This window comes from Ambystoma mexicanum, chromosome 8 (genome assembly GCF_040938575.1).
Source record: "Ambystoma mexicanum isolate Mex_15411 chromosome 8, UKY_AmexF1_1, whole genome shotgun sequence".
NCBI classification, from domain to species: Eukaryota; Metazoa; Chordata; class Amphibia; order Caudata; family Ambystomatidae; genus Ambystoma; species Ambystoma mexicanum.
Window position 1 is genome coordinate 1,538,526,346 of NC_090929.1, and position 23,779 is coordinate 1,538,550,124.

The window sequence follows — 23,779 nt, forward strand, 5'->3', positions numbered from 1 at the left end:
GCCAGGCAACTGTAATCAACAAGGCAAAAGCACAACTCCACCAAGAAGACGTTCCTCTGCATTTTCCAGCAACCAGCCAGATTCTGGCACTCCGCAACAGCCCTCTCATTGTCGGGGCTCCACAGGACCTGGCAACCCCTGTTTGGCCACTTGTCACAAATTAAAAGATTGAGAGTTTCTGAGAAAAAGGAAGGCCTTTATTAGATGGACTGTGGAGTACAAGTGCTTCTTGAGCAGACAATCTCCATCTGAAACAGAACATTTTCACAACATTTCATGTAGAACCTAAAACTACAAACACACACACGCTTTGCTAACTATGCACATTATAACACATACCTCTTAGCATCAAGTTCTTCTGCACCTGGAAGAGTCAGGCTGAACATCGAGCAGAAGACATTGTACTTGTAGCAATCCCTTCTGGTCTAAATCCACCATTGCCCCGCACACAAATCTGATCTCCCACGCTCAGGACCATGGATTTTTGAAGCACTGCCCTGTCACCTGTAGAAGCAGGCAAGCCAGTGGGCTCTAGCACTTTCTGTGGATCTGCAGATGGTTGTGTGGCCCACAACATTAAGAGGTTCTGTGTTGCTTTTTTCAAAGGTCTTAGTCTGCATTCTAGGCCACAGAAACATCCATGCCCAACAGACATACTAATTGATAGCAGTACTTTTATTGATTGATTGATTGATTGATTGATTGATTGATTTAAGCTTTACTCAGCATTCGTACCATTAAAGCATACTCCAAAGAGCATACAATACTCTATCATATAAAAACAAATATGGAAAATTCAATTATTTAAAGAGAGAACAAATTTCGATCCAATAATCACAATCTTAAATTCCTATAGCAAATACAGTGGTGATAAAAATAATACAAAAAAGGAATATTACAATACAGTTAAACAGATGTAAAACCCCAAGTGCAGATCACTCTTGACCTTCGTAACCATGCCCTGTATTTAGCAAAAAAGTAAGAAAGGTTTAACTCTCCACTGTTTCTGCAGAGGTCCACTGCATTTCCAGCCTTCCAAATAGCCTTCAGTCTGAAGATAGGTTTTAAATGTGTAACTCTTGGGTCGTTGTGACCAGGGCAAAACAGCATAAAATGGGAAACAGAATCCATGGAGGGACAACATACCACACATTCAGTGCTATTTGACTCGCTCCAGTTCTTTTGAATGTCACTACTCGCAAGGTACCTGCTCTTTAATCATAAAAAGTGACCAGGTATAATTTGGTAATATAACATCCAAATATTGTTCATAACCAAAATCGTGCTTGCACCTCAATTACTGTTGGCCACAAGAGAGCTTGGAACACACAACCTCTACTGATCTTCTACATTCTAGTATACCAGGCAGCTTGACAAGTTCGTTGGAGCCTGCCTACATGATCCCACAAAACTCAGTCTGTTACGCCAAAACTTGACGTGCCTCATCCATGGAATTAGTCAGCTACATTCCAATGCCAGTAGTCCTTTAAACCTCTATGAACTCAGTAATGTCCAAAGGCAAACCCAGGACAAAAGCAGTTTTAGGGAAATCGATTTCTTGATGGGACAGAGATCACATTCAAGATGTAATATGGCATTGGGAACACAGGTTGGCTGGACCGGCAAGGATATAAATAATTTGTTTTCAGCCACAGCCATTGTAGTTGTTTTTGTAAAACCTCAGATCTCTGCTCCATACAAAGATGCTGGGACAGCCTGCAGCTTATATAAATGTAAGACCGGCTCAGGGCCCCCACCTCCATGGGACTGTGAAAATTTCTTGATCCCGCCACATTATTTGATCAAGGTCGCAGAAGCTTTACTTACTTGTTCAGACCAGGAGCCATTCTCAACAAAGCTCAAACCCAAGTAATCGTATGCAGTAACCTGCTCAAGTTTTACACCTTTTAAATGGAAGTTAACAGTAGTGTATTTGCCAGTCTATGTCTGTTTTGGTTTTACTTTTGTTTATTTCCAGGCAGAGTTTGCCACGTCTTTACAAATACGGCCAGAGTTTGCTTTTTGCCCATCAGGTAACACTGCATCATCCACGAAAAAAAGCACTGGATAGTGTGAACAACCCATCCTGGGAGAATCAATACTGTTGGCCACCAGCTCTTCTATTAGCCTATTTATATAAAGGCAAAAGAGGAGTGGAGACAACACGCAACCCTGTCTTTCTCCACACAGGACCTCAAAATACACTGTATATTCACTGCTCAGCCCTCATCTCACCCAGGCCCTATTATTAGAGTATGAAGCCTATATGATTGACAGCGGGGATGCAGGAATTTTGTAAGCATCCAATACATGCCATAACTGTTTTCAGGGAACACAATTGAAAGCTGTTTTGATATCTTCAAAAACAGCATATAATTTGGTTTTATTCAGGACTGTCTATTTTTCTTTACAATAAAATCAGGCTAACTACACTGCTCAATTGTCCCCATACCCTGTTGAAATCCCACCTGTAAATGACTGATTATTCCCACTGAATCAACCCACTTATGTGAAATAAAAAGAATTACTTTGGCATATATCTTCCCTGCCCCATCTAACAATGAAATGGCGTGTTAATTCTCATCCTTTATATATATGGGAATAATAACAGCCTCCCGCCATGTTTTCGAAACAGCGTCTGACTTACTGACTACCTTGAAGACTCGAGACAGAACCGGGCCCCATAAAGTAGGATCTTCTTTAAACAAATCAATAGGTATGCAACCCAGGCCTGGTGCTTTTAAACTCTCTAAGACACTAATAGCCTTCTCGACCATCTTCACATTAATATCGAGATCAGGGTCACTGTGGGCCGATCCTTCGATCGGTCAGGGATACATATGTTGTGAATCCTCAGGATCCTTATACAGATTTGAGAAATGGACCACCAGGCATCCAATGTTATACTTCATTGCAGATTGAATGGTGCATTGGATGCTTTGACCACAGCAAGTTTCCAAAAGTACGCATATCCCTATTTCTACAACACTCCTGAATAATTTCCCCAACGTGTCGTATAAACAAGCTTTTAATTTCTGTCAATAGTGGATTTGTATAAAGCTTTAAGTGAGCAGTGACTGATGGTATCCACAGATTTTCCTTAAGCCAACAGTTTATACTTTCCTTGCATAGCTTTCCTTCCTCATCCTACCAACCCTGTTTGATCACAGTGTGGGCTTTAATCACCTTACTTGATTTAGCAAACAAGGGATGTAGATTCATTTTGATTGCTGAACACGCATCCTGTATGTGGTGATTTCAGGTGTCGGTTCACAAATAACTGTAATGTGTTCGACAATAGTATTATAAATCCCTGTTATCTGAAGTTTTACCTTTAAATTAAACCATTTCCCTACCCGCCTAGTATGGCCATTGATGTCTAGTGCAACTACTCTAGAAGGCTCAGCATTCTTGGTTGGATCACCAGAAGCAAGTGAGTTGGAGCTCTCTATGGGTCTATGATCACTCGCTCTATGATCTAGGACCTTGATTGAGGTTATCAGGTCCCATTCTTTAGCAGTGATCATAATATAGTAAATTCTGCTAGAGCCGTTGTGACCATAGAACGTATTTTTGGCTGGCTGGTATATTGCACGCCAACAATTTCACACTCTGAGATTAAGGTCATGCAGAATTCATGCCACCTCTATAGCTTGAATATGATACTTTTTAGGATAGGCAGCCATTAGGGGCGGAATCCCGCGGGCAGCATCTTGTTCATCAACAATTCTCAATGGTTTATATTGGAGGTTCAAGTTGCCTTGTTCAAAGGCTACTGGGGGAGTACTATTTGTTAACTCATGTTCTATGACTAGATCACTCATCTGGATCAAACTGTTCAGTGGGTCCACCTCTGCGGTTCTATTATAGATGTTAAATACCTGAACTTTAATTCCCTGATTGTTGGTGAGTTTTGGAAATTGTAAGTCAGGGGAATTAGTAGGATGTTGTTCAACAGACCAGTTGAGTGTAGAGCTAACCCATGTCAAAAGACCACTACTTGGCCTGCATCTTGGGCCCTGGACTGCAAGTGTCACAAAGGTAGAATACCCCTGAAGGTCTAAAGATTTAGAGGCCCACCTCTCCTTGAGATAGATGAGGTTGTATCCCTGTATGAAAATTCTCCAACCAGGGTCTTCCTCATGTTTTCCCACACCAGCAATATTCCATGAGAAGATTTTAGTATCCAGTAGGGTAGAAATGTCAGGTAGATTGTGAAGAGGTGCTGGTCAATCCACTTCATCCAGGCCGGAAGCTGCATGTGGCTGGTGGGATGAAACGGCCCGCTGCACCTACGATCTGTCGACTAGCCCACAGTTAGGATGAACTGATCTAAATTAAATGTTGGAGTCCTTCGGTGAATACGTACGGGACTCAAAGGAAAGAAGCTCATCAGCCAGGAATTTGTTCCTCAGCGTTGATTGGATATAGTCAATTGTTCCTGAGGGCATATGGACTCTAGTAAATAGGAGTAAATCCTCTCTAATTAGAGAGGTACAGCCCCTAGTGTGCATAATCCAATGTATTGCTTTATTGAGGAGGGCATCTCTATTTTCATACTGGGACAAGGGTAGTCTGGGAAATCATACATGAAGGTCCTGTATTCATAGTTCAAATTCATACTCCTGTTCCTTTAGGGCAAATGTCTGGTAGTGGACTCAATTCTCGTAAAAGCCCTATGGGCAGGGTTACGACATGCTTGTTTGAGAGTCCACATGGCCAGCTATGCTTGCAAAAACATATAATTGCTGAAATAGCTGTGTCAGTTCTGCCAATGCATGTTTTTTGTTAGTCTGCAAGGATCATTTTGGCTGCTGGATCAAACCACCATGAGTGCCGCAAACCCCAATGTTAGATTTCCTCTGTTCCAGCATTCATTTCTGGATGGTAGATGAAGACATGGAGTTGGCCAGCTAAGGATTGGGGTTGACTGATCACGGCCTAATTAAAAGTCGAGCAGTGATGGGCATCAACAGAGTTATCTGAGGTGATATTTTACTCCTAGGTGGTGGCAATTAAAATAGTATCTATTTTGTCTGCCATGTCTAAAACTAGTGTCATAACTTTCCATAGTTTGTCCATTAGCTTGGATTGATCCAAGACAGTTGCAAGCACACTTCCCAGAGTTGTTCCTGCTTGCCCTTGTTTTTGCAGGCTCGCAAGCCTCTCCAGAGGTGCATGTCTTTTGGTAAGTACTCTGTCTTGAACCACAGCTCCATTGGCCATAGTAGTATCACAAGCTAATTGAATCTCCACATTGGACAGATCTAATCATTCTGAGAAATTATGATGCTCATGTGCTGAAAGTAAATGAGCTCAGGTCGAATCAATGACCTTGTTGGTAGGTATTTACTCCAGCACATCAGGGATATTGTTGAGCGGGTCTGTCTCAAGTAACAATGAGGAATCTGGGCAACTCAGGAGAATCCCTGTAGATGGGAAAACTGGGGCGATAGGTTTTGGCAGTTTGAGCACCACAATTGCATCGATCTTGAAATTCCCTGTCCATCCACAGGAATAGAGCAATTTTTACCCTCGATTTGATCAACCCATTTATCCACTTAAAAACCATCCGGAGAGTCAAGTCGAGGCTTAGAACCTGCTCTTGAATTGATGTTGGTTCTGGAATCGGAATTGTTGCCAGCTCTCCTATGATTGCACTTCACTTGGTCTAATATATCCAACCCGGCAAGGCTGACAACTCAGTTGGCTTAAGCTCTGTGCCAGGGGAGGATGGAATTCTCAGGCTTAGACTTATGAGGAAATCTTATTTTATTCCAACTTGCATGTGTATTGTAGTTGCCCCGTCTTTAGTTTTTGTTGCATCCCTACTTCCTACAGGTGCTACTCACTCCCTAGTTCAAGTGGCTAAACAAAGGGATCTACATATTGTCATGAACTGTTAAGTATTGTTAAGTCTGCATTTTCTTCCATGCACTTTTGGTCTTCATGAATTCGACCAGTTTGTTGTATTATTTTTTTAATGGAGGGTCCCCATATGCCTCTCAATCCATGCCCAAACCTGTCACCCAAAAACCCTTCAAACCCCTACTCCTGTTCCCCCATATACAATGTATAGGCATATTCATTGAAAAAAAAGGTTTACTTAAGAGACAGTTAAGGAGATCAGATTCAATGCAATAAAAACATTGAAATTCAGCGGATGTGGGAAGGGATAATCATCTTAACTCAGCACCCCCCATTGATGACCCCTACGATCTAATGATGTGTTATTTATATGACGCTATTGCCTACACACTTTATATAGAGCACATATACATACAGTATCACCCAACTGGAGTTGATACTTATTTATCTACCTTGGAAGGATGAAAGGCTGAGTTGGCCTTGCCGGGGTTCAAACTAGCGACCTGTTGATTGCAAAAAGATCATAGCATTGAGCACTCAATCGAATGAACTATTTTACAAGCTTATAATTTTGTTTGTCATTTTGAATCCCATCTGTTTTGACTGTGATCATAGGCATTACAACATCGGGGCGCTGAGTTAAGAGGATCCTCTCTTCCCACATCCTCTGAATTTCAAGAGTTTTGTTGCATTAAATCTGATCACCTTAACTGTCTGTTAACAAACGTTTTTTAATTATTATTATTATTTTTTTTAACATAGTTCATTCAAGGGCCACTACCCATGGCCTTAGGCCGTGGCCAATGTTCATGTTCCCCCTATAGGTTTCCTTGGGGCCCACTAGCCACAGCATTTGGTCCTGGCCAGTGAGCATGGCCTATGGCCATGCCCACTGAATATTTTTATACAGTAGGTTGTTTCAAGCCCACTCATCATGGCCTTTGGCCATGGCCGCTGCACATGTTGCACCAATAGGTTTCTTTCGGGCCCACTAACCAGGGCCACTGGCACAAAGGCCTGTTTCCTCCTGCCTGTTTTCATTTCCCCGGTAATTACCAGGGTAACCACACACTAATTACTGTGAAAACGCTAGAAAATCAAACAGTCCACATAGGCACTCCCAATGTGTCTCCTTCCCTTTCCCTATGGTGCCCCACCAACCTCACTTTGCTTTTATTTCCTTGGCCCGCCTATTACTCCCTTTCTCTCTTTGCTTCATTTGACACATTTTCGTTTACGAGCGCGTCTTCTGTTATTATCGCAGTATCTTGCATGATTCCTCCAAAATCCCCCCCTGATAGTGCAGATAGATCAGAACTGTAACTGGCTACTCAGATCACCCCCAACTGCCCAACTTCACATGATGGGCCCTTTGCCCCTCCCCATCTCTACCCTGATGTGATTTCAATCTTTTTCTTCTTTCAAATAGCTTTTTGTCACTGTTTCTTTCGCATTCCCACGATATTACGGCAGTAATTGTTGCATTGATCAAAACAAAAAACGGCAGATTTCATTTCTGAAAAGCCTCTCCTCTGCAAAGCACTATGGAAGATACAGCTATATTTTTGGGAGAAGGAGGCACCCATTAACCAGTCAAATATTTGAAAACCTCCTGAATGGAATAGCCTCAAACCTCTCCCGGAGATTAGGTCAATACTTTGTGCCCAACTTTGTCTTATTTGGTCCAATTACCACTATTGTTTTTTGCTTGCCGGCTTGATAACATTTTAACTTTGGCTCTATGGGAAAATGAACGGGAGTATGCCAGAAACAGAGTTTATTTTGTTGCTTTTGTAGTAACTTTTTTATTTTTTAACAAATCTTTCCAGTGACGGGGGTCGTGAGCACTTTTTGATAGAAAAATGTCAGCCAAATCCATCATGCAAGTCGAAAGTTATCAGCAATCAAATGTTTGGATATCCTGTGGCTCATGTCACTCACCTTAACTATAGTGTGGCAGTCAACGCAAAACAGCAGTCTTTGGAATACGTATTATGAAATGAGGGATTTGAAACCATAACTTTGGTGACAGTTGTGCTTGGCCCTGAGTGTCAACCTTCTTCATACTGAAACTGATCCTATTGGCATTGGGGCTGGAGTAGAGATGCAGATGAATGCCCAAGACACTACATTGATAAACATATATGGCCCTTGTACATATGATCCAGAATTCTCAATCGGTATACAAAAAGATGGCATCAACCTACCAATGGGCCTGTGACAAAAGCAGACATGTTAACCTCTCTATCCTCACCTTAACAGACACTTTAAACCTGATTCCCTCAAACAGGGTCCATAAAGGATTAAGAGCTGATATGCTTTGTCTGAATCTGACAGGTAAATGTAGGCCATTAACCCATAGGACCTAGATTGCAATTTTTGTAAAATTCACATAATTTATTTAAAACGAGATCACAGACAACTGTGCTAACAATGATGAATTATCCATGGTAGTTGACTGGATATTGTTGTAATCGTGATAGCAGATCAGGCTACATTTTGATCTGAATTTGATATCAGCACCCACCCAATCCCCCACACCCCCCCAAAAAAAGAAAGCAGGAGATTCATCACCTGTTTTGGCTTAAAAGTGGTGGTATACTGGACAGTTAACATCAACTATGTTACAGAATCATTCATAAAATGAATTCATATTTGCAGTATAAAACCAACATTTGCCAACGATAATTATATGAAACATTTTGTTGTCTAACAGTTATATGAATTGTGCTCCTTTGTAAATGGAACTTTCCCAATATTCTTTACAAAAAGAAATCCCCCAACTGTATTTGGAAATTCTTATATCCTAGTGGTCATTGACCTTGCTGCATTGTACCTGAAGCTTTTTTGGTTAAAGAGCAAAATGTCCCCTTCAGTGCCAAAGGATTTTCTTGTGTGGGTTCTCCCAAATATATTAACTCTGAAAGATATAACCTCCATATATAAAAGCTATGTGAGACGTATGGGAGTGACAAATAAGTTGTCTACATCATTCCACCCATGAAAGAGAATGCCAGTTGAGAGATTCAGTAATGTCCTTAAATGTCTGATAGGTAGCTTGGCAGATATGCTAAGGAGTAAAAGGGATGTGGGATGTTCTGCTGCCATATCTTAAGTATGTGTACAGGTGTGCTTGTGTGCATGTGAGGCAGTTGTTGTTTTTTGGGTAAAGTAAAAGAAAGAGGGTAGCGGTAAGTGGGTACTGTGGAAAAGGAGGTAAGGACATATTGCAACGTGTAGTAATCAGTATAGTACTTTCAGAGAACTATATTGCCACACTTTTATAAGCGGATGAATGCACTACCTATTAGAAATGTAATGCTCGAAACCGAGCCTCTTAGAAATAAATGTATTCATGTTTTCAGTTCACATGAGATTATACAAGTGTCAAATTTTCAGAAGATAGTGGCAAGTCTTCTGGTATTACAATAAGGATGTGGATTGCTGGGCAGGCCTTTGAGTAGGAAGTGTGATGCAATCACAACCTTGAAAGCACATGGCGTGCACCGAGGGCAAGGGGGATCGCCACCCACTATTTGATGTATGCTGCAATAGTGGTTTATGGTAGATCTCCAGTGATCCTAAGGCCATCCTTATCTTTCTTGGTTTGCCTAACTCCTCTCACCCTAGCTCTTCTTGATATTAAAGAAATCCCTTTATGGTAAACACAACAGAATTAGTCCAAGGACAATTTAGTCCATAGAGGTGATTGAGCAAGTATATAACAAGCTGAACATTAGAGAAAGAGACACTTGTTTCCATGAAAAATAGGAATTGTGGTGGAGCTGCTTGTGAATTTTGTTCAACCCTGCTTGGAGGGGAACCCAGAAATGCCAGAAACAAGATACCTTGCTTGATTGTCCAAGACAGAGTGTCTAGCCCCTCACAATAAACACTGACACCAGCTCTTGGGAGAATAAATCCAAGATTGAGCTCAATTTTGAGTAACATTGGCTGGCGGAGCAGTGGAGGAGCCCACTGCTTTACTTGTATAACCTGATATATTCGTAGTTCCCATTAATTTTGTACAATCATCCCATATGCTCACAAAATCCTCACAAATTAACCCACCTGAACTAATAGCAAGAGCGTCGGCCACTTGCCTCCCCCTCTACCCCACCCAGCAGCATGATTCGAGCTCAGGCAGTGGAGGCCTTTCTTTAAGGTAAACCCATTTTGGCGAGATATTCTGGATCTGTGTTTGTTTTCAAATATTTTGCTGCAGTTCTGAATCAAACTATGCGTTGCCATACAGGCTGTTTCTTATCATCTTACTCTCCAGCAGCAAGCGCGTGCAGCATCAAATTACGGGCTGAATATTTTTTCCAACATGGCCGCCTCCTCCTCGGCAGATTAGTGCCTCCAAGGGTTGAATTGGCAACCAAGTTGGAGTGAAGCCGATTGGTCCTATGACACTGCATCTGGCCCACCGGGAGCTGGCAGGCAGGAAAGCTGGCCCCCAGAACCAATGCCCGACATGAAGGCTCTTGTTCTGAGCCCAGCCTTCTCATCCTTTTCACCAAGCGCATTGGTCGCTTACCTCCCCTCTCTCCCCACTCCCCACCCCCCACCCAGCGGCATGATACAAGCTCCGTGAAGGCCTTTCTTTAAGGTAAGTCCATCACGGCGAGAGCACACATTGCAGAGTTGATATTCTGGATCCATTTGTGTTTTCAACAATTTTGCTGCAGCTCTGAATCAAACTATGCACTGCCATATGGGCTGTTTCTTATCCTCTTACTCTCCAGCAGAAAGCATGTGCAGTGTGAACTTACGGTACAGGCTGAATATCTATTCCAACAAGGCCACCTTCCTACCTTCCTCCTTGGCACCGGAGAGCATCCAAGGGTTGCCTTGGCAACCAAGTCGCAGTGAAGCCAATTGGTCCTATGACATTACATCCGGCCTACGGGAAGCCCGCAGGTGGGAAAGCCAGCCCCAGCACCAAGGCCCCACACGATAGCTGAAGTATGAGCCTGTCGGGGGCTGGGAGGGCCCCATCTTCTCCCCTAGAACACCTGACAATCTACCACCTCATGGAAAAGTCCTATTTGCATCTATTTGCTCTCCTTTTTGGTTACTAGGCCGCCTGATGAGTTTTGCTTGTTTTGTGGAGCCTCTCCATCTATCTTCCATCCTTATCGCTCTGCCACCATGGCACTCAATATCTCGCCTATCCATTCTAACTGTTTCACTATCACCTATCTTCCTTCTCTCACGAAGTCTGGAAAGAAAACCTTTTAAAAAGATTTGCTTACCACAAACCCTGGTCTACCCACTGCTGACACTTAGGTCAGTGCAACTTGCAGACAGACTGACACTGATATACCCTTTTTTGTCCCCTCCCCAGATCTCTGGACACCTCATCTTATCTCTACTTTCCCCCCTTTCCTATTCTCACCCATTAATGGTGGCACTAGATGGGAAGTACTCTTGGCAGGCTTCTCATCATCCAGGTGTATCATTAATGTCTATCGCAATGGCACTATCATGGCACAGAGCCCTCAACCCAATCTCCTGCTCTTTGCCCGGCGCTGCCGTCTCTCATCAACTTCCTGCACCTGCTACTCGATCCTCCTCTCTCCCTGTCTCTCTTTCCCCTTCTCTGACTGGTCTACCACACCCCTGTACTCCTTCTCAGAAAACCTTGAGAGACCTGCTTCATCTAGCCATGCTTAATGCTCGCTCAGCAATCAAACACTCTGCTGACATCTGCCTCCTCCTTGAAGTTATTGACCTCGATATCCTCGCTCTCACCGAGGTGTGGTTCAATGCTAGCTCAGTCATTACTTTTGACACCCTTCTTTCTGATGGCTGCAAGATTATCACTTCTTCTCTTGTACCTACCCAACTATACACCTCCTTCAAGAGTGTGGTCTGCAGGCTGGTCATCTCCCCTACCTCCTCCCTGACCATTGCCATCATCTATAGACCACCCGGCTCTATGGCCCTGTTCCTCTCTGAATGGGCTGACTTCTCCTCCTCTATCCTGACTTCTTCCTCTAAACTCCTTCTACTGGGTGACTTCAACAACCACCTTGACTCCTGTAGCACAGTGTCCACTCTCTTCCAGGACCGCTACACCTCGCTCTCACTCTCCATTCTCCCCTCCGGTCCTACCCATATGGCTGGGCACACTCTTGATGCCTTAATCCACCCAGATCTCTCACTCTATGCCCCACTCACCACACAGCTCTCCTGTTCAGACCACTCCCTGATCTCCTCCCACCAGGCCCTGTCAGTGCTCTGACTGCACATCCCCAGCTGTGCCATCCTCCATCATGGACATCTGCCCAATGAAACGAATGTCAGTAGCATCCTTTACATCCACCTTCATCCCACCCTCTCCTCCCATTGCAGACTCTATGTCCGTCTCTGCTCTCAGCAACCTCAATCTCGCCATCGCCAACACTCTTGACTTTCTTGCCCCAGTCATGAGGCTCTACTTCAAACACATCACCACACGTAACAGTTGGTACGACTTGAATTTAGCAGACCTGAAGTGTAACTGCAGAGCTGCAGAACGGAAGTGGCAGACCACAGGCTCACCCTCTGACAAACTAGCTTGTCCATTTCTCCAAAGGCAATATTGTCTCACTATTCATTCTAAGAAGAGGGCCCACATACAGGCCTGTGGCTCTGGAGCATCCAACAACATGGCTGAACTCTTCTGCACTGCATTGGCCACCCACTACACTACAAAAACTCAGGACATCCTGAGCATTCTCTCTTCCTTCCCTTCTGCCCCCCAAACCTCTATCCTCCTGCCACCCCATACCTCACAACCTCCCTCAGCCATTGTCTCCTCCTTCTCTCCTATCGCATCGGACGAGGTCACTAGGTTGGTCTGCTCTATGAAGGTTTCCTCCAAACAGGTCTCCCCCTGTTCTTCCGGAACTATTTAGGACAACATTGGCTCCCTTGCCCCAGCACTTGCTGATTTCTACTATCACTCTCTTGCTACTGGGTCTTTCCCCTCTTCCCCCAAGCACTCTCTGGTGCGCCCCTACCGATAAAGCCTTCCGCCGACCCCTTGTGTCCAGCTAACTACTGCCCCATCTCTATTACTCCGACCCTTGGGAAACTCCAGGAGAAGCTTGTCCTCCCCCAACTGATTTAGCACACTGAGCTCATTGGTTGCCTACACAGCCATCAATCTGGATTCTGAGCATCCAGAGACATGGAAACTGCTCTTCTGAACACCCATGAAGAAATGCCTGCATCTCTTGATGCTACATTTCGCACTGTTCTCATTGTACTAGATCTCTACTCTGCATTTGATATTGTTAACCACACCATCCTCATAAAACGGCTCCATGATATGCTTGGTATCTTAGAGCGGGCACTGAAATGGCTGACCTCCTTCCTCACTTACTATCCCTCCAGGTTCATCCCTGGCTCTTTCTCCTCTCCTGCCTCTATCGCCACAAGTGGCATTCCCCAGGGCTCTAACCTTTCACCCTGGCTCTTCAGGGTCTATCTCGCTCTGCTTGCTCACCTAATCTCCACTTTCTCTCCTCATTCCCAGTGTTATTCTGATGACACACAACTCCTCTTCAAACTTCCCTCTGATGCTCTCCCTACCTCCTCTACCATTCCCAACTGCCTTTCTGCTTTCCAGTCCTGGTTTGCCGCCAATGATCTCTGCCTCAATGCCAGCCAGACTGAAATCCTTCCTATCCGGACTCCATCTCCCTCTTTCCTCCCTTCAGTCCGGCGACCCACTTTGGGCTCTCCCCTTTCTCCCACATCTGAAGCCAGAAACCTTGGAGTCATCTTCGACTTCTCTCTCGCTTTCCTCCTCACATCCTAGACTTCAGCACGAAGGCCCATTTTCAACTCCATCTCCTCAGAGGTATCCTTCCTATCCTCACCTTCCCCAGAAGCTTAATGTCTCCAGAGCGCTGGTACACGCTAGGCTGGACTACTGCAACAGCCTCTTCCTTAGTGTACCTGCTTCCTCTCTTTGGCCTCTCAAGCTAGTCCAGAATAGGGCTGTGAGACTTATCCTTGGCCTCAAGCCCAGGGACCGTATCTCTTCAACCCTAAAAGCCATCCATTGGCTCCCCGTTGCTGCAAGGAATACATTGAACTCCCTCTGAATCACCTATAAGGCTTCCTGGGGCCAACGACCAATCCATCTACAACTTGCTCTCACCAACTACTCTACTACCAGATATTTACACTCCCCTGGCTCTAACTCTCTGGATTTCAGGTGCTTTTCTAAGCAGCGAGCTGGTGGCAGATCTGTCTCCTCAGCTGGCTCCCTCCTTGTGATCAGGATCCCCCTTCCTCTCTGTCTTGAACCTGATCTCCTCAAATTCGAGAAGCTCCTCAAGACTTTCCTCTTCACCTCCTCCTTCTCCCATTCACTCCCATGCTAACACCTCACATTTGCTGAGAGTGGTGACTGGGGACCGTATGAATCCTCTGGGTGCTGGCCTTCTGCCCAATCACCCTCAGCCTTCCACCCTATCCCAGCATTTGCCTTTGGGACAAACTGGCTGTGCTCTCACAGGCCTGCACTTACTATAGGCAGGGGATCACATTGTACCAAGCAACATCTGCCAGGCTTTATGTTGCACCAAATTTAACCCATCCTCTCCCTCCCCTATCCCTTCTCCCCTATCCCTTCTCTCTCTCCATGCGCTTGCACATTCTGAATGCTCTCAAGGACTAGTAGGACCACCCCTCCCCTGTTCGTAAACCTATTCTATTTGCCTTTGTTACCATGCTCCCTGCCCTTTGCCCTGTGGGTGCTTTGAAGCACAATTTCTTGATGTATACATACTTTACAAATGCACAATAAATAAATGAATACATACATAAATAAATAAATCATCCCATGCCAGGTTCAAGCCAGTATAAAAAGAGGGGGTCTACTAAGAAAGTGTGTGGGTTGGGAGTACACAGGGTGATGTGCAGTTCTGTTTGTGGAGATACAGTGATGAGTTAAGGCACAGAGAGTGACACTGATAGGAAGGAGAGAGAGACGACACAAGAGGTGGTAGAGAAAGAAATGGAGATTATAAAATAATGAAGTAACAGAGAGGAGAGAGAGGAGAGAATTCAAACATAAGGGAACAGAGAGGAGTTAATGGAAAGAGAGAGATGGAAGAGAAGTGAATGTAGAAAGGAATGAGATAAAGAAATAAAATAATGAGAAAGAGTCTAAATTGTTAGGGAGAGACATGGGAATGGAAGAGGAACCGATATAAATGGGGGCAGATGTGAGAAAAAGAATAGCGGAGTAGGGGGAAAGAATAGATGAGCAGAAAAGGAATTGAATTGGGATAATAATAGCAGGTGGAAGAGAAAGGAGCAGAGAGTGAGAAGGGAAGATGGAGAATGCGGTGGAGGATAATGAAAGAGAGGAGGAGGGAGGGTAAACAAAGAAACTACAACTGGGCAGGAGGGAGAGGTGAAGAGTTAAGGATGATGAACAAGCTGGGTGGCTATGTGCCAAGGTGGCCCGAAAGTTGAAAGGATGTAGAGAGAGAGAGAGAGAGAGAGAGAGAGAGAGTCAAGACGGAATGAGAAGAGGAGGAGAGGAATGGTTAGCATAGGAAAGAATAGGGGAGGAAAATAGACAAGTGAAGAGCAGAAGGGTGAATAAAACATATGAAAACATCACTCTTAGCAAAATCAATCAGTGGTGAAAAGAGGCCAGGTTACGACTGATGGCCAGAAAGCATAAAAACATGAGCCTGGTCCACAATAAGGAAAATGGGAAAAGTCCATTACTACCATAGTTCAACAGATGCATCATTGTCTGATGCATAACTCCCATCGGGATGACCCTTGGAACTTTAGACGGTGGAGCAAGGTATTCTGCATGTCTAGTTGTACCAATGTGACATTCTGAAAAGTACAGCCAACAATACAATGTAAAACCTCTGAGAAAAAGTGTGACATGCTAAAAACTAAGCCCGGATTAACTTTATAGCCAGAATATTGAATCGCCCACATTTCAAAACATTCCACCAGGTTGCACTTTGGACAAACATTTTTAAACATGTGTCCCAAGTTCAGAAACATGGTTTAAAAGCGGACTGTTGGTAATAGCTCCTTTTCAGTCCTAGGCAGATTTAAGAGACAGAATACATTATTGCTGAAAGTAGGCTTACGAAATATAGGGTAATGGGGACTAGACTGCATTGGGCAGTAGTGTAGAGGTAGTGAGTGAAAGATGATGCACAGAGATAGATCACTGGCAGACTTTGCTTATGCAGCTCTGCCGGGAACATTCAGTGTTTTGAAAAGAGGGAACAGCTCGTGTGAGTTTAGAGAAAGGGAATCCCTTTGCGGGAGTGCAGATTAGATGTACGTGTGGGAGACACCCACACATGTTATATAGTTACTGTGGGGTCAGCTTTTGGCAAAGCCGCACACACCAGGTTTTAGTGGACGGAACAACATAGATTTGGATGGGCAGATGACAGAGCAGTAAGTGTCCATTTTATGAAGGGAGTGTACAAAGCACATGCCAATGGGTAACACCTGGGACAGGGAGCAGCAAGAGCTGGGAATAACTGAGGGCAGATTTTGGGAGAGTTCAATTTGCAGGATGTCAGGGGTGGAGTAGGAGCAAAAACTTGGCGAGGCAAGTAACGCACCAGTAAGTTCCCTTCTCTTCAAGTGACTGGACGAGCAACATTGCAGTCGGTGATCCCTGGTAGAAGGAGCAGGAAGAGAAGTGTATTCCTTATAAAAGCTTATGGGAGAGTCTCTTGAAGTGAGTAGATGAGGGAACGTGCCATCAGGTGACACATGTTTAGAAGGACAGAGAATCCTTGAGTGTTTCTTATGAGGGAGTAACACTTTCATGATTTTGGTGGGGCGAGCAGACAAGATTGAAGGATGTAGGTGATATGCCAGTCAGTGGCTGTCTCTTGAAGTGAGTGGAAGAGACATGTGCCATTGGTGGCTTAAGAGAAGGGGGAACCGGAGTAGCAAGGAATCCCTGGAGCTGCTTGTGAGAGGGTCATACACCTAGTATTACAGTGGATAAGAGCATACGAGAATCAGGGAATTGAGTAAAACAGCATTGTGTGTCTGTCCATTCAAATACATGGATGAGACATGTGCCATCAGGGGACACCTTGGTGCCTTAGAAGGTAATCCCGGAGTGAAGCTTGTGCAAATGCACTTTCATGTTATTTTGGTGGAACTAATACAAATCTAGGGTGGCGGTAAATGCAACAGCCAGAGTCAATTTCTTGAAGTGAGTGAATGAGACATATGGCATTTGGTGATACCTAGAAACAGGGTCAGTAGAAGCAATAATGGGTGCTTATTGGAGATGCATTAATCTGTGCTTTTGGTGGGAGGAAGTAGAAGCGAGTTGATGAGGTGGGTGATTCAGCAGCTAGTGTCCATGTCTTTGAGTGCTTTGATGAGACACATGTCATTGATTACCCCTAAACAGAGGAGCAGAAGGAGCCTCAAATCCCAGAGGGAAGCTTGTGGGGGAGGCACGCAGGTGTAATTTCGGCAGGGGGCACAGCTGAGAATCAGGGAGGTGGATGTCAAACCAGACAGCTTCCATCCATTGAATTAAATGAATAAATGTCATTGGTTGACACCTTTGAGGAGGAGCGGGATGATCAATTGATCCCAGAGGGTATGTTGTAGGTGTGGCACAATGTTATGATTCTTGTGGTAGAATGTACAGGAGATTCAGGGAGGCAGGTGATAAACTATTCAGTGAGTGAAAGACAAATTGAAACAACTTTCCATCAACACCTAAATGTTCCAGAGGATGGGGGAGACATGCTGCTTTTTTTCTGCTTAAATCTGAAGGAGCACTTACACAGAATTGCACATGGTCATTGCATGTGGTATTTAAAGGTACCATCCAACTCATAATCCCCACCCTTTCGAAAGTTGTGCTGGACTAATAAATGTACTGGTACATGTATATGCACCAATATTGTACCATGATGATGAACATATTCTGGGACCAAGTCAGGAGGTTGGACTTTCAGTTCTTACCCCACCTTACAGGCAGAACATGGAGGTGTATGAAATGCATTTATCAAAGGTCAGTTCAGATCAGCGCAGGGGCCATCTCTCTCCCTCCCTTTTTTCTCTCTCTTCACAACGCTTATCCACGGATATACCAGAGAAGAATGATGATGAATTTGACAATGTTGAAGTTGAAGATGGTGATGAGAATCATGGTGTTAATGGCATATTGCTTTTCGGAAGGAGCTGAAAACGTATCTTTTCAATTAGCATAAATACCTGTAAGCAGCTCTTCTGGCACCTATCTGTCTCTCAGCGCCTGGATGCCCACGGGCTTTGGCGCTGTATAAGTATAATAACATAACATAACAACATGAATGGTAATCATTTCTAAGATTACAATCAACAAAGGTCCAGGCAGGAGCATGCGTTCCTGCTGGAAAAACAGTGAAACTGGGGAGGACGGGAATGTGAACACCACAGATTCAGAGCCTGTCAAAGTCATGACAGCTCACCATCAACCTGTAGAAAATCTCTTTGAGAAGAATCCTCCCTATCAGAAATCAGAAAGCAGCGGCTGTGCAGGAATCCAATGTTACTTCCAGAATCATCATTCCCAGATGAGCCCAGCCTGTGCGTTGTTAGCCCACAAAGAATGTCAAAGGTGTCACAGTCCTTCACACAGAATAAAGTGCAACCATTTCTTCCCACGAATACACTTTACCAAAAAGCGGTGTGTAGGTGAAGGAAGGGACCACGTTGGCCACCACATCAATTTGGTTCTATATGCAGCAGCACCATGGGCAAACATAGGAAGAAGCCAACATATCTGGGCTGCATCCCTCCACAAACCTTCAGACAATCAGTATTCCACCAAAATCCACACATTTACCCCTGAAAAAACAGCAGCTCTTCTTGAGAGCGGGCCAGCTGTTCTTGAGAGTGGGCCGCCAACCTCGACCTTCATACCTAGTGATACATAGAGGCAGTGCCCCCCACCCGACCCCCATTGAATTAATGTTTTGAAGCATTTGAGCAATGCCAAAAATATCACAAGTGAAAGGACAGAGAACATCTGTTTGATGCTAATGCTCTAATATTGGCAAAAGCCCCCATCCCTCCTTGCCCTAAACCACTGGTGGTTAGTGAAAAGTGGGTCACGGCTGGGAAGCCGGACCCCATTTTGTTTTGTATTTAACAAGGGGGTAGTGGGATTTTATGACAAGGTAATGGCTAGTTCGGGCCAGGTACTACAGCCTTCTGAGAACAAACAAATCTATTTGACTTTGGGTGTTAGGATGAATTCTCAGAAATGTGCTAATTCTTCTCTATCCTAGAGACCCTCTGCAACTTTGCTGGATTTTGAAGACTTGATTCTTTAACCTGGAGAGAGTGAGAGCACTTTTCCCACTCTCTCATGCATTTTAATGTGATTTTGGACCCTGTGTTTCGTTTGGTTGTGGAGTCTGACGAACTCCATAGGCATCATCTTTTACATTGTGTCACACAGCACCTTCAGTGCAGTGCCACAGGGAAGTCTTTCAGATTTCTCAAAGGTTTAAATACCTTCTTGGGGATAAACTACTGTTTCCCAGAGCAGTAAAGTGACATTGACTTTACTTACATTTGTAACTTTCTAGACCCAGCACACACTATCTAACAATAGGGTGCTGGAGGGGTTACTTAGTATCCCCTTGGTCTAGCTTCTCATTAAACATTTTTATGTTGCCCTTTCCCCAATGAATGGCTGTTGGCAGTGGTTTACTTTTTACTACCATTATGGGATTTTAACCATGGGCTGCATTGGCAGCCATGGTAAAGCACCAATGGGTGCCATTTTTGTCAAAAGTGATTGGATGGCTGGCTGTCCGGCAAGGACAGCCACCCTGCTGGGTTGCTGACAGCTAGGCTGTAATGAATGGCAACAAGCTGCATAAAAGGCAAGGCTTTTTGGCTTGGAAGGTAGGGTCGACCACTGGACGAAGGTATACGAAGAAAAACTTAAAGAGGATGCCTGCTGCAGCTCCTGGACCGTTGGTTTGCCCGGTGAAGCCCTGCTGCAGTGCTGAAACTACAAATTCGTATCGACAGAGAATCTCCTGCAAGGACGAATTTTCCCTTTGAGTTGGTGGGACCAATTAACTCCAAAGTAAGCCACCTGAACATCCTCTCAACGCTGGTCGAGTATCCACTGCAGTCGCTGCTGGAACCAGATAGCCAGGGAGCGGAACACCAGTTTGTGTGTGTTGTTTTTAAGTTGGACAAGACCTCCAGGAAGATCCTCCTAATTCCCTGGAAGCAGGACTGACTGAGCCTGAGCCCCCTCAACAGAGTGCGGGACCCCAAAAGCAAGGAAAACCCATCTTGACAGCCAGGAACCGTGGTGTTGCTATTTGCGGTAGGCAGGAGGAGCTGAAACACCGAACAGCCACTTGTTTCAAGTTTGCCGGTTGTGAGTGGTGACCTCCCTCTTGTCCCCATAACTGAGGCCCAGGAACAGTGAGATCTGCAGAGCTGCACAGGAACAGAAGTCATCTGCTGCACTTTTTCTTCAACCTAAAGGTACTGTAAAGTCTAACAGTACTTACCTTTTCTTGTGTAGCCACTTGTCCTCACTGGAGACTTGCTTGGTTTCATGTGTAGAGTTGCTGCCAGCGACTTTACTTCACAAGCCTAATCAGATTGTGGCCTTACTTTGATTGCTTCTATTCTGCAAAGACTTTTTAGACATTGGAAAAGACTTCTACTTACCTGCAACAAGTGCTTCAATTCACCTTGACTTTTGCTAACTGAAAATTGTCTGGCCTTGGTGCCCTGAATGACTCTTCTCCCTTCTGCTTATGTGTTTTGCCTACCTTCCAGGAAAGGGTTAACTGACTTTGCATTGGGGGGTTGCGTAGAAAGTACTTATTTCCTTGAGAATAACTGTGTGAATACTTGTTTCATTCGGAACTCTCTTCTCTTTAACATTACTCCCAAAAATATTCTAAATGCAACAGTAATATATTAATGCCAACAGCACCCTAGCTATGGAAGTCACCTGAGGGTGTAGGTAGTGCCTGTGTGTCATCCCAAATGGGTATTTGCTGAATTAGATAACTAAAAGTGAGTATCTTTGAAGTGTATTTGAGTGGTGTTTTATATTGCTCCCTTCTGAAGAAGGCTTATTCTAACTGACTGATAAATAAATTAATAATTGTTTTACCATGTGTCTAAGAGTTTATTTGAATACAATATTGCGGAGTACACAACTGTTGTGAGCATGCGTGAGCCTGTTTCCGGCTTGCGCATGCATGCGTTTAATAAATGAGGTTCCAGCGAGACAGTTGCCACTGGGACTCCGTACCAGCAACACGCGTCCCGTGTCTGTCTCCAGAGTGTATGCGTGTGTGTGTGTGTATGCGTGTTGGGGCCTGGGGGTCATGAGCCACCTCCAACACTGGCGACGAGGTACCGTGGCAAGGGGGAACATGACATTGCTCCGGCAGCATTTCAAGCCGGAGAAAGTGTTTGTCTCCCCACGCAGTTACGAATCTACGCAGTTGGCCGGCGGCCATCTTTTTTTTAAGCATGCGGATCACCGCGGTTGCAGCTCACATGGGTGCTCGTATGCCGGCTGTGATTCGAACCCAATAAAACAATTTTTGGACACTCCATGGCCCTTTAAGGACAAAGGGCCATGGTTATTCTCTTTTGGAAAGGCTGATGGCACACCAAGTGTGCTGAATACACCACCTGCTGCAGCTACAGGCCCCCATCATCAACCTGAGCCACCTGACTCTGGAATGTTCTCCCAGCCAAGGGAAGGTTAGTGGGAAACACTTTTGGGCTGACCCTGCTGTCACACCATCACCCCAGTCACCATCATGGGTGAGGAGGATGGAGAGGATGGGGCCTCTATGCCAGTCCCATGCAGGCTGAATAGTACCTTGGCACCCATGCCTGAATTCGACACATCAGGCCCACTGTCTAAACTGAGGCCGAAGTGGCAAATATGGGTGAAGAAACTGGAAATGTTTTTCAGGGCCTCAGATGTTGTACTCGGCTGGAACGGAGGTCCACAGGATATTTGACTCGCTGAACCTTCAGGTGGTCACCTATGATGCGGTGAAACAGGCCTTCCAGAACCACTTGCTCCCCATGGCGAATGTCGACTTCGACAGATTTGTGATGTGTGTGGAGAAGCAACAAGCGGAGGAGTCCTTGGACCAGTTCTGTGCAAGGTTGAGGCACCTCGCAAGCACCTGCAGGTGGGTGAATGAGGAGGAGATGGTGCGGAACTAGTTGATACAGGGGTGCAGCTCCAGGAAATTGTGGAGGCAGGTGCTTGGGAGCCAGGCCTGGTGCTTACGCAAATCCTGGACACAGAGCACGCATATGAACTGGCGGAGTCCAGAGGCACAAAGATGGACGCTGCAATGCATCCAGGAAAGAGCGAGGATGCCTTTGCCATTGGGCGCTCAGCCCCAGGAGGACGCGCTGGGGTCTTAAAAGAGGGGACAGTCCCTCAATGCCCGGTAACCCTCAGTCATGTCCGTACTGTGGGTACAACCTGCCACATGCTGGGGAATGCCCTGCGAAGACGAGGGTCTGTGGACGGTGTAACACGCAGGACACTACGCGAGAGTGTGCAGGGCCTCAACCCCAGTGGCCGGGGGTAACCCCAGACGCTTTAGGAGTGTGTCGGCGATCGAACAAGGTGTGCAGGATATGGACATTGCCGAGGAAGAGGAAGATGAAGAGGAGGTCCCGGAGAAGGTGAGATACATACGCAAGGTGGCCCCCCCCAGAGTCACCGGGTGAGATAAGTAGTTCTCTTGGCATGGTGAACTATTGCGGGCGGTTCATTCGCAATTTGGCATCACTGTCAGAGCCTTTATGAGCACTGACGAGAAACAATGTTGCATGTGCATGGACATCCAAGGAACTAAGGGCATTTACCGAAATCAAGAATGCACTGTCGGGCCAGGAAACCATGGCATACTTTAGCCTGGACAGGGAGTCAGAGATAGTCATGGATACCAGGCCGGTGGGGCTGGGTGCAGTTCTAATGCATGCAGACTCACATGGACTCATGCGCCCGATAGCGTATGCCAGCAAGGCGCTCACAGAAACTGAGAAAAAGGTACTCACAGATTGAGCGGGAGGCCATGGCCATTCTGTGGGGCTGCAAGCACTTTAGGCTATACATATTAGGAAAGCCTTTTGTTGTAATCACTGATCACAAGCCACGCATTCCAATCAAGGCGGGCGCCTCCCCAAACCACCTCCATGCATCGAACGGTGGATGCTGTCGCTGATTGAGTATGGAGTCAAATTGCAATATCGCCCGGGCACCCATAACCCAGCAGACTACCTGTCCAGACATCCAGGGGCCGGGCGCCCTGAGACACCGCTGAGGTAGTGGACTGTATAGTGGCCCTGTCACGCCAGGAAATTGCTGATGCTTCGACAGAAGACGAGATCTTTCTGGTTATCAAGGATGCAATGGACAACAGTGAGTGGAGTGCTCACCAACAATGCCAGACGAGAGGCTGGAGCTCAAAAGGATCTCCAAGCACTGGGGAAGGTGCACAACGAACTCTTGGTAACGGAGGACATCCTTCTATTACGAGGCCTTCAGATTGTCATCATGTGAGCCTTAGTGACCAAGGTGCTACATCTGGCGCACAGGGACATCAAGGAGCCGCCAAGACTAAGGTGCGCCTAAGACTGAAGGTTTGGTTCCCTGACCTGGAGCAAAGGGTGGACGAGTTTGTGCAGACCTGCATTTCTTGCCAGTCAGCCAGTCCGGCAGAGAGAGGACCACCAATCAGAGCCAAGAAGAGGAGTGATCAGCCGTGGGGCACTGTGCACGCCGACTTTGGCTCCACAGGTCGAGTCATGTACTTTCTGACAGTTGTGGTCTAATGTCGCGGTACCCAGTCCATGGCCAGCGACCACA